The sequence below is a fragment of the Castor canadensis genome, chromosome 12 (assembly GCF_047511655.1).
Source record: "Castor canadensis chromosome 12, mCasCan1.hap1v2, whole genome shotgun sequence".
NCBI classification, from domain to species: domain Eukaryota; kingdom Metazoa; phylum Chordata; class Mammalia; order Rodentia; family Castoridae; genus Castor; species Castor canadensis.
This window is the reverse complement of record NC_133397.1, coordinates 18,198,457-18,210,959: the sequence shown is the minus strand read 5'-3', so window position 1 is coordinate 18,210,959 and position 12,503 is coordinate 18,198,457. Positions and strand designations below refer to the sequence as shown.

The 12,503-nt window shown below is 38.0% G+C and overlaps 1 long non-coding RNA gene across 1 annotated transcript; it reads right to left on the bottom strand.

The window, feature by feature from the left end:
* Window positions 1-377: 377 nt before the first annotated feature.
* On the bottom strand, window positions 378-11,291 carry LOC141415013 (uncharacterized). The gene is made up of 3 exons (XR_012440032.1): window positions 11,143-11,291; window positions 10,622-10,717; window positions 378-498 (listed from the first exon to the last, which is right to left on the bottom strand). It is a non-coding gene; the product is annotated as an uncharacterized lncRNA (long non-coding RNA).
* Window positions 11,292-12,503: the final 1,212 nt, after the last annotated feature.

Sequence of the window (12,503 nt, the reverse complement as noted above, 5' to 3'; positions counted from 1 at the left end):
ATCTCTGTCAATAGAAAGAATTTTTCCATATCAGTACTTAAAGTTAAAATGAGTGCCTGAAAGTATCATCAGTTCTCTATTTTGTGAGTTTAAAGTTCAAGAGTGACATACCCACCACTTCAAAGTTTGCACTTGACTTGAACAATGGGATTCTATTATATTTAATTGATACATTTCATTTATCACTCTGAAGTTTGCATCCAAGAGGGCTAAAGACCTCATGAAAATACTTCTTAGGGTTTCAGCTCCTGTCTCAAGAATTCCCTTTGGGCTGGGTACCCAAAGGAAGGGAAATTAATTCAAAGAGCTTAGACTATCAGAAAGTGACAAGACTGGGACAGAGAATGGACAACTACAGAACTTTTATTTCACCTGTAGTCTTTTTTAACTTTGACATTTACTCTTGAGAAGAAATTTTTGTCATCATGTAAGATGCTGAGCTGAAGAAGAAAGCCAAGTGCAGACTGGACTGTTGGATACATTGAAGAAAACAGATTGCTGAAAGAGAGAAATAAAAAAATAAATTAAGAGAAAGAGGGCAATTCACAAAGGAAAATATCAGCCCCATAAAATGAAAGCTGGTTTGCCACTCTGTGTTTGTGCCTAGTCTTCTAGGTATGATTCAAACCGATAGGTATTCTGAGAGCTGGTAGCATTGATGCTGCAATGAGCTCCAAGACACACTTTCATCAGAAAGCCAGGCTGGCCCTGGCTTTGGTGAGGAGAAGTAGGCAGGACAGTCTCCCAAAGCTCTGGCCAAGAATAACAATTGTGGAGAAGTCTGATAAGGAGAGAACTTGTATTTCACAAGTGATTGTATTTTAGAACTTCCTTCCACTCTGTCTTTAGGATATAAAATGCATGCACATGTATTCACCTGTGTGTAGACTGTGGACTTGGATGCTGGAATAGAATGCCAGAATTTGGGTTTCTAATGGCCCCACTAAATGTGGTTGGAACAATTGCAGGCGGTTTGTACTTCACCTCTCCCAACACTGCCTAGAGCCAGTGTTATTGAAACGTGTCTCTGTTACTCTGAACTCTGCTTCACACATGACTGCCTTAGAGTTTAGGTAAGTAATTTATAGGCTGAAAGAAGCAGGGGACCACATGATCCACTGACACAGATCCAAGCTATGATGTCATACAAGCCAGCACAACTCTGCTACAACATGCTGACCCTGTATATGGTGCTATAGATAGGACTATCATGCTTCTGTTTTCCCAGAAGCCTAATGAACTGGGGGCGGGGGGATTCATCATCTGAAAGTTATTTAATGTGTAACCTACTGTTAGGCTAAGCCATGTGATTTCACATTGTGGCAACTGCTCCTTCCCCATCAGAATACAAAAGATAACTAGGTTCAGAAATGCTAGAGCTTACCTTCTAACCTTCTAAATTTTAGACAGCAGTAAACAGTGGTCCAGATTTACTTTTCTCACTAAATAATTATTACTTTTATAGAACAGTGATTCTCAATGAGGGTGATTTTATTCCCCATCCAAGAGATATTTGACAAAGTTTGAAGACATTTTCCATTGTCACTTTTGAGAAGTTACTACTGGTATTCAGTAGGTAGAATCAACATCCTATATGCACAAGATACCAAGAATTATCTGGCACCAAATGTTGATAGTGTCAAAGCTGAAAAACTCTGCCCTACAGTCATTGGAATAGTGCAGAGCTAAGAAGCTTTTCCAGGTGTAGCAGGGAGATGTGATACCCCTCTTAGCACAACCTACCCAAAGTGGCAGTTTTTTGTTTTTGTTTTGTGTAGGTAGAGCTAGGGTTTGACTTCAGATCTTCATGCTTGCAAAGCAGGTGCTCTACCACCTGAGCCACACTTCAAGTCCTTGAGGCAGCTTTTTATATACTTCTCATCCTCTCCCCCATTGACACATCACCCTTGTGACAATGGTCCACATTTCATCATGTGTTATGTGGTTACATGAAGTTTGCACTCTATATGTGTTCAACTTTTATTCTTGTATGGAAGAATAAATATCAGGGCTTGCCTTCAAAATATTAAAGTTACCACTTTGAATTTGGCACACAACTCTGCACTGGTCCTCTTTTCTGAAGCCTTCAGATAATTTATGAACCATCCCTAGTCTCCTTCTGACCAGTTCAGATGTCTCATCTTTAGAGTAAATATGATTTACCCTTGAAGCAATTTCTCTTAACTTAGCACAAGTTGTTAGTCCTTCATGTTCTAAGATTGCAAGTCCATTGCTCAGATTTGTAACTCACTTCACATTCAGTCCTCACCTGCTCCAATTCACCATTCTTTCTTCCTTTCTCTGAGGAGCAGAACATGGAATGTGGCATCTCCCCATATGTTAGCTGAGTTTTGACTACATAATCTTATATCAGCAATGATTGACCAATCAGAATGCTGAATATATAAAAAAGAAAGGTAACTCATTGACTTGTCTGTGTACTATTATTATCATCATCACTATCATTCATGCTTTGGTGGTTTAATGGTCCTGTAACTGAACTAAGCATTTTATGTATACCAAATCCACTTTATAAAGAATGTATTCTTCCCATTTTACAGATGAGTAAAGTATGTTTGGAGAAGTTAAATAAACTGCTCATGATCACCAGTTTTTAAGCTTTATACCTATAGTTCAAACTTAGATCCACTTGAATCTATTGACCTAAGTTCTCAACCAGTTCACTGCAGTTGCCCTCTAGCTGTCCCAGACAAGTAGAGGGACACAATTATTGATTTGGAGAGCAAAACTTCCTCAGGCCAAGTTGGGCTGATGAGTTTTTGAGTAACTTGACACCCCAGGGTCCAGGCAGACATCCCACTGATAATTCTAATGCACCTTTTCTGAATACATCCTTGAGGACCCCATAAGCACGTGACTCAACACTGCACAGTCTTATGAATAGTAATGAAATCCAATCAGGAACAGAGGCCTGAGATTTTAATTGAGCTATCTTTTAAAGGACTGCTCTTCTCAGTGTCAAGGTCATGTTCTCCTAGCTAACGCAGTTATTTTATGTGTGTAGCAGAGATAATAGGCACTGGAGACACATTGAGGACAAGTGGCATACGGCATGAAAGAAAAGAGGAAATATACGAAAAGCAATCATTGAAGTATACACTATAGACCTTCCCATTGATAATTGGTTTAAATTATTAAAGTACATAAGAGGTTATTAACTAGAGAGAGTATAAATTACTTTTTATTTTGCTGAGCATGACTTTTCAAAGTCTCCAAACTTCCACATTAAAAAAGCTTTAAATTTAAAGTTGTTAGAACAAACTCCTTTTAAAAATTATCTCCAGAGTAGATGAATGAGAGAGAGCAGATGCTTCATGAATTTGAGATCATGTTACCTGCCATGAGTGTTTAAAATGTGAAATGGTATTTAAATAATGCCAACTGTGCTCAGTGGTTGGCTGGCATTGGCCAGGTCCAATGAGTCAGGGTTGTAGGCCCCTGAGGCAAAGCATCTCTGAGGATTCAGACATACAGCTGACAACAAAACTTTTGAACTCCTAGGAAACTCTGATGAACAACTCAGGAAGCACAGCTGCATCAGAATGGAAGGATGGGTCTCTAGTACTCCTCATGAGGTAGGGGTAGAGGTGGAGGATTTCATCACCTCCACAAGAGGAAGAGCAGCTGACCCCAGGAAGCTTTAGGAAGAGGCCAAGCCAGAGGAAAATAACTGGCATACATCCCCCTTCTCATGACCAAGATGCTGATTTATATCCCTGGTCTCCGGGCCTTTCCTGACTCTTCTGCAAATAGGTCTGATGAATCTGTTCTTATCTAACACTGCTCCAATCTTCTGGGGCTCTGCATTAGCATTTTTAGGATGTTCTGTTCTGGCAAGAGACCCTATATCTAGTAAGGCCAATTATCGCTTTAGATTCCTAGTTCTATCTTTATTCATTAACTCCAGCTTCCTCTCTCAGAAATGAGCTCATTTCGGCTGCTGGCCTTTTCTTTGAATGACTTTCTTCCTTGTGGCCTAAATCTGGGATCTTTTTTGCTTAGCTTCCCTCTAGGCCTTTTCCTTTGCCCTGTGGTTTCCTCACCCCCACCCTTAATTCATCAGTGGCCTCTTCACCGAAAGAATGAAAATGATGAACAAAACTGTTCTCAGCCAAGACCAAGACAAATGCTGCTTCCTTTGGCCTGTCAGGCTGAAAGAAATGCTACAATTTCAGTCATCCTTTTAAAGGTGGTTGAGATCATTACACAGGGTAAAAGCTGTGAAATTGTGTGCCTAACACACACACACACACACACACACACACACACAGTGCAGTGGGTACCTACCACTAACTTTTTGTTTTTGTATTTGTTCTTCCCCCAAATCCAACTCCCAACATGTCCTGATATAATGCCAACTCCCATGTTCAGAATTTGATGCAAGATAATGGGGTCCATATGAATTTCCTCCCAGAATCAGAATTATTTTCAAACTAGAAATAAGGAAGACTTTGTACTTCAGAGTTAGAATTCCTCCACATGGAGGAACTGATTTGTAAAATGACATAATAAAAGTAGCTGTAAGAAAGGGATGCTCAGACAAAGACAAAGAGCAAGAATGCTAATGGAATTTGAGATTCGGGTTCCAATTACTCTCCTTGCCTTCTTATAATAGGAATATTAGTCTCCCTTTTGATTATTTGACCTAGTACATGTCCTTCCAATAAATCCACTTCTTATCTAACCTCTATATCATTTACTTTCTTTTGCTTGTATTCAAAGAACTTCTACATAATAAAGAAATGTATTCTTGAAAAAATACACCAATATATTATCAGTAGTTATCGCCAGATTATTTTCCTTTTATTTATCTGTATTTATAGCTGCTTTAAAATTCATCTGAACTATTTATTTAATTTCATAAAAGCTTACTATTTTGTCATGATGATTTGTCTACTTATCTGATTAAAGTAGAAACACTGATCAAAAGAATAACAACTGCAATTGTGAGGAAATTCAGTAGATATGAGGTACGCATTGCAATTAGGTCAGGATCACATGTTTGTCTGTTTTACAAATATTTACTGACTGCCTCATACTGCCAGGTCCCAGTGTTACAAGAATGAACAAATCTGGATACTGTGGCTGTGCAGTTTATGAGCTAGTGCAAGATAAAATTATATGAATAATCATCCACATAACTGTAAAATTGCAACTATGGTGAGTGTTATGAAGAGAAGAAATATGGAAATTAAAGGATATAACCTAGTTAGAAAAGTTAGAAATATTTCCTGGAGAAAAATGACATTTAAACTGACATCAACCATTAATTGAGAAAGAAAGAACATTTCTGGGAGTGGAGAGTACATAACAAAGACTCCATTTCAGGAAGGAATACAGGCATCTGCAACATTGAAAGAAAGCCAGCATGGCTGAAGTGGAAGAGCAAGAGTACCACAAGAAGAGAGGAAGTTAGAGTAGGAACTGACCTGGTCATGAAACACATGGTAAGTCTAGTTAAGGAGTATTTTCTTTTTTCCTCCTCAGAGCATAGGTGATTGCTGCATGTCTGTGTGTTTGAGATGTAAGTGGTGAAGTATGATTTGCTTTGTATCTGTTAAACATACTGTGACCATGGGGTGTGGAGGAGACTTAAGAAGATGAAGTCTGAGAGAAGGCACATCTTAGTTAATTAGAAAGTTTTTGGAATGGTCATGAACCAGGTGAGAGATGATGGTAACTTGTCCTAAGAGAGTAGTGATAAACAGAGAAGAGTAGGAGAGATATTTTAGTAGAAGCCACATCTCTGCTTTCTGAAAATTTAATTTTTCTCTAAGGCAGGAATTCATTTGTCACATGCAAAGGAATTTGAATATATGAAAAGATGACATGGCCAAATATAATTGAGCTAAAATTTGTTGAGTCTCATTTCTATCAGAAATAATTAGAGAAAACTTAACAGCAGAATTAGGATCTATGAAACGGGAGAAAATTCATATGGGATTTAGCAGCAAACAAGAGGCACCCTCAAATCAGGTAATTGCAGGAGAGCTTAAGAGACTGTAAAGGTATGAGTAATGAACATAGAAATTCCAGGAATGGCTAACCCTAGACCTAGTAACCACCATTAAGCCACTAGGGCTTAGAGACAGTGCTATGTAGAGAAAGGCAGGTGGTGAAATGCATGCTCTATCAGCCTTATGCTTCTCATTTGCTCAGCACAATTATATCCAGGAAGAATGAGAGCTTTCTGATGGAACAAACACAAACCTGTGAGGCTTCCAGAGTATAAAGCAAAGTAAAGAAAGAGGGTATGTCTCTTCAGGAAAATGAAGGAAGATCCAACTCATAAATCCTCAAGCAGGATAAAATATATCCAATTAACATTCACTAAAAGTGCATCTGTCCATGAAATGGCCCAAGAATCTCAGTGGACACTGAAGAAGGTCCAAACCTATAGTGGAACTATAGGAGCTCAGAATCAAATAGCAGAACGACTATACAGGTGTTAGAAACATTCAATAAAAATACAAGTGATAAATAATAGATCAAGAAAAGAACATAGATGTCACTTGGCAGTATGTGAACAATTATCAGAGATGTATGCAGTTAAAATACACTGCTAATATTCAGAGGGTGAAAGAACTCTGTGGCCTGGAATGACCATAAACAAGTTATTAAAAGAAGGTGTGTAGAGCTGGGGTATAGCTCAGTGGTACAGTGCTTTCCTAGCACCTGTCAGACTCTAGGCTTTATCTTCAACACTGCAGAAACAAACATACACACACACACACACACAAGAAAAAAATAAGGGTCATGATTATAGCCTTACAGGATGAAAATATGTTGATATTTGAAGAGAAAAAAGAGAGGGATAGCTTTGTAGGCTAAGAATTGAGTGACTACAAAATGGCAAAACAGGAGAAAAACAAGTTATGTTTGAGAAATTTGACTTTTGAGTTATCGCAAAGACCATGTCAGCAAGCAGAAATCAATTGTGCTAGAAATGTTATTTTATTCATTGATTTGTTTTTCAAACTGAGCATCTAGTGTGTGTTAGGCACTGCTCTTAGCAGTGAGGCTACAGAGGAGAACATGATAGACAAGGGCTCTGCAATTATGGAGATGATATTCAAGTGATGTTAACAGAATATAAATAAATACACATGGTAAGTGAACATCAGATAGTATCAAGTCTTATGGAAGGATTTACCATTGGATGAATACTAGAGAATGACTAAATGGTAACATGAGATTTTCAAAGGAAATTTCAATAAACAGGTCTCTGAGCTCAAATGAAGCTTAAATAGCAATAATGGTCTTGTTCTATAGTGTGATAACTGGAAGAGAATTTCGGGCAGAGGGAGAAATAGAATCCAAGCCCTGAAATGGCATTTTCCCCCAAAAGTGTGTTTGATAAATAAAGATCAGGATGACTTAAGCATTGTGATGAAGGTTGACACCTGGTGCTACCTCACTTGTACTCATCAAAGAAAGACAATCACTGCATCTTCAGAATTCTGTGAGCCAGACAGTAGCTCTCTGGTAGCTCGTGGTTGGCTATAGAAGCAATATTTACACAAGAAAAAATAGCAGTCACTATTAATTAGGGTTTCTTCCAACCAGTCTTCAACTATCTCTCTCACCCATCTCCATTCAGACAGACTGTTTTTATACATATTGACACAAGGAGAATATGGAAGGAAGGTGAAATAGTAACCAGGGACCTATCATCTAAGGCTAGAAGCCATAAAAAAGGAACTGTGATTTTTACATGTATTATGAATCAGGTAGTATGTCTTAAGAAGGAAATCATCATGATTTGATTTACACTTTTTAAAGACAATTCTGTCTATGTAGTAGAATACTGTTAAGTATACAAACAGAAATTGTCAGCTATTAAATTAGTCTGAGTTAGAAATGGCAGTGGCTTTGACTAGAGTACAGTAGTAAAGATGAAGAAAAAATTAATAATTTAGGGCCTGATTAAGAGGTACAGTCTATAATATTTACTCATGATTTTGATTTAGGAATTGAGGGAGAGAGAAGGAAAATTTTTGAGCTGAGAAAATAGATACATAGTAGTGCTATAGAGATGCAGAAAATTGATGAAGGAGCAAAGATGAGGTGGAGAATGAACTAAGTTATACGTTAAGATTGACATATTCATATAACTTCCAACTGGAAATGTCAAACAGAGAACAGGATAGTCACACATGGATTGTTGAAGAGTAGGAAGAACTGGTGTTATTTTGAGGGTCACTGGCATACAGACAGTATTTAAAACCAGGGTGAATGTTAGATCATCCAAGTAGAGGGCAAAAATGAAAATCAGGAACTAAAGTAGAGGCAAAGCATTAGGGAAGAAGCCACCAAAAAAGAAGGAGGTGTAACACATTGACTTGGAAGAAAAGTAGGAGAATCTGATTTGAGGATTAAAACAATAACAACAAAAAAATCATCTCCAAGATAGGAATACACTTTGTTGCATGCTGTCGGAAGATCAAGTCAAGTGAGAAGAGAGAAGTCAGTTGGAAGGGTGATAAAGGAATCACAAGTGCTCCTTACAATAACAGTGTTAATGAAATGCTGAGGACTGAACAAAGCCTTGTTGGAATAAATTCAAGAAAGGATGTCCAGTGGAGAAGGCAAAATGATTATACAGGGGGCAGGAAGGAGAATGACAGTAGTTGAAGGAGATTACAGGGTCAAAAAAGACTTTTGCTGATTTTACTTTATTTTTTAGGTGGGAATGTTTGCAGTGTGTTTATATACTAATGGTAGCAATTTTATTGACATAGGAATATTTGTGAATGGTTAAGAGGGGAGGATTCAAAGACCTTAGAAAGGCACAAAGGAATGAAATATAGAACAAAAAAAAGAAAGGTTTTCAATTCAATAAACATCTGTGCAGTGCTCCCTGTGAGCAAGTTTTACTGGTTTCTAACATCACCTCCAGAATATTTTCTAACCTTCATTTCCTCTAGTTGATTCAAGGAACCTAAGGAATGAAGCACTTCCTATTTCATTTGTTCCAAATCCCAGATACCCGTATAATTCCAAGCAACAAATATCTGTTGGAAATGTGTTGAAAAGACTAAAAAATTTTAACTTAAATTACAATAAGACCATTAGCAGTTATTTGAACATTTGATTTAATCATAGACAGAGTTGAGGAGCTAGACATAACTAGCAAAAAATAGACAACTTCAATTACAGATTTTTTTTTCCTTACTTTAAATTTGACTTAGATTGACAGAGAATAAGGTTGGGGCCAGATGGATGTGGGAGTTGGGGAGAGATAGCTCTCTCTGTAAGTCACCAATCAAAGAGAATGACTGCTGTTTCACATATAAATTAAGCTTAATTCCTGGCAACAACTAATTATACACATAATCCAATATACTTACACATAGTATTTAGCCCCAACTTTTTAGTATACAGTTTTACTGTGGCTCCTCTATATTCTTAATCTACTAACCTGCCTGAAAACATGTTCCACTTCTGCCAGTGTTTGTGCCTCTGAAGCCAGTGAAACCAATGCTGGTCATGTCTCCTAATCCTTACCCCTACCTCATTACTGATAGTATGATGTTCAGTTCCACATCATATTCTCTCCCCTGAAATGGGCTCTTCTTCCTTCTTTTATATTCCAGATTTTCTACCTTTATATCCAATTCAAGTCCCAACAACTCTAAGAAACTTTTCCAAGGAAAAGAAATCCAGTTGCCTAAATTATGTAGCGTTATTCAGAAATTGTAAAAAAAAAACCTTACTGATTTGATTCTGTATATATGTGCGTGTGTGTGTGTGTATAAGAGAGAGGGAAGGAAGGGAGGGAAGAAGGGAGGGAGGGAGGGAAGGAGGAAGAATGGAAAAGAAAGAAAAAATAAAGAGGAAGGAAGGAAGGAAAGAAGAAGGAAAAAAAAAGAAAAGGACAACAAGAAAAGGAGTTTCTTTTGTATCTATGAGGATTGAACCTGATCAGACAGGGGAATGTCTGAGTGTCTTGCCCATCAGACAAGAATTTGGCTCTACCCAAGGTCCTCAACCTTCAGTAACCCAAGAGAAAGCTAGAGGACTGCCACAAAATTCCATTCAGGTTGCTATAACATGATACCTTAAACTGAGGAATTTATGCCAGCAGACAGATGTCTGGTAAGGTCTCTGTTTCAAAGATGAAGATGGCACATTTTCACTGTGTTCTTACATGGCAGAGGAGAAAATAAACTTGTTCAAGCCTCTTTCTAAAGACATTAACCCCATTAAGGGTGGAGTCCTCAATACTAATAGTCTTTCCCAAAAGACCCACTTCCCAAAACCTCTGCACTGGGGATTTGGTTTCAACATAGGAATTTTGGGGAGACACAAACATTAAGACCATAGCAGGGACTAAATGGTCTTGGAAAACTCAGTTGTTAGTGCCGATGAACACTTTAAATTTTCTGTACCATATAAGTGCTATATCAACCACTTTTTTCCATGGTAGTAGGTTCTTCAGTGTGTTCTTTTATTCCAGTACATACTCATGTTTTTATTTTGAAATCTTTTCTAAGTATGTATGTTTCAACCATCATGATCATGAACTACTACCAAGAAAGTGAACCAAAGTATCATGAGAGAGGGAATGCAGAGCGATAGGGTTAAGGGAAGGACTCACAAGACTGGGGTTTCAGAAGACCTGGAACATTCTTGACTCCGTACATAGCTGTGTGATCTTGGAGTAGTCACCTTCCTCTTCCAGACCCTCAAGTTTCTAAAATGAAGAATTTCAAATAAATGATCCCCAAGGTCTTTCCTACCCTGTTAGACCATGATTCTAAGGTTATGAATGAGAATTGAGCTTTACCGCTAACCTTTGATCAACATTACAGACCACACTCTTTCCTGACATCCTTGCTTCCTGGACATAATTGAAGTAATGTGGATGTCATATCTCTTTTTATTCCCCAAACATGAGCTGAAGTCATCAACTCTCCTCATTTAACTTTTCAACAGATAGCTCTGTTTGCTTCAGCCAGGGGCAGTATAAACAATTATAATAAAATATCTTAATATAAAGATGAACAGATAATAGTCAAGTCACTAAATAAGAAAATATCCATGTGCCCATATGGCACTAAGAAATGATTCTTCCATTAGTGATTAGCTTTCAGTTAGTAAAAATGGAAATCAATTTACCAAACGTCATGTCTATGCTGGAAGCAGTACTGCTCTCATATCCCCTTCAGTGGCATCCTCCTTTCAGAGGCCCGTGTAGGCAGCTAGCAGCATGCCCCAAATCTTCTGTGGAGATGGGCTTTGTTGTTAACCAGGGCAGGTGCCCTCTGGCAGTCTTCACTGGCGCCTGTCTGGCAACAGAATTGACTGCCTCTCCCTATTTGTCTCCTTGCTCCTATCGCCATAATGTGTTTATTTGTTTTACTAAAGGGTTTGCTTCACTCACTTGGTATTAGACTTAGGGATCAGACATGAAATAATTATTCAGCTTGGAGCAGCTTTTTTCCTGGTGCTGCCATTACTATGCCAGCAGCCAGTTTCTGCAGGGATCTGTGTTACAGGAGAAAAACCACTCACAGCCTGACTGAAGTTTTGTATAGATGGAAAGGAGCCTATTAAACCTTTTATTTGTGCTACCTTGAAAATAAAAGGAGATTCTCCAGGTTTTTCCTGAATTGCTGGACCCCAGAATGAAGCAAATAACTCTGCCATTAGTATTTAAGAAGTTGTAGTTTGCACTGCTGGTGATGATGGCCTTCACCTGTGACCTCAAAACTCATACATTCTGTCTGAGTCCTGTCGATTTATTGAGTAAATCGAATCTGTATTTCAAGACAGCCCAGTCCACTGCCTTTTAGAGTTGCAATGTCATGTGTATAATATTTGCCTTCTGTTTTCTAATTGCTGTTTTTACGACTTGATTAGAAGGATGAACATTCAAAATTCTACCTCACAGAAGTAATTCATTCTGTCTTGTTGTTGTAGAGAATGCTACATGGCTTATTTTCTATCCATTTCTGAAAATCTTCTGTGTACATGCCATCCCTGAGTATCAGTGCTTTTGTTCATCCAGTCCAGATGATCCTGCAGTGTATTTAGCATCTGAAGTAGTAGATAACCACAGATAAGCACTTTCAATCATTCCTCAAATATTTAATGAGCAATCTTGTGCTGGGTTCCATGGATAAATAGTATTTGCCTTTCTAGAGATCATAGTCCAGCCAGAAAGACAGAAAATTGAACAGACACAATTACTATAAAATACACGAGGTGCTGTGAAAGGCAAAGAACAGAGTGAAATGAGAGCATAGGGCAGATTACTCATTCTAACTGAACGAGTCTGCCCTGTGAATGACTTGTCTCTGACATGTTCTAAGCCATACCTCATTCACATGTTAATCTCTTCTTTGATGTTTCTATTGAGTCAGTATAATAACTGAATTAGTAATATATATTACATTATACCATAATTTATAATACAGTCTTATGGTTTATCTGAAATGTCCTCTAAAATATCATGTGTTAAAAGCTTGGTCCCCTGA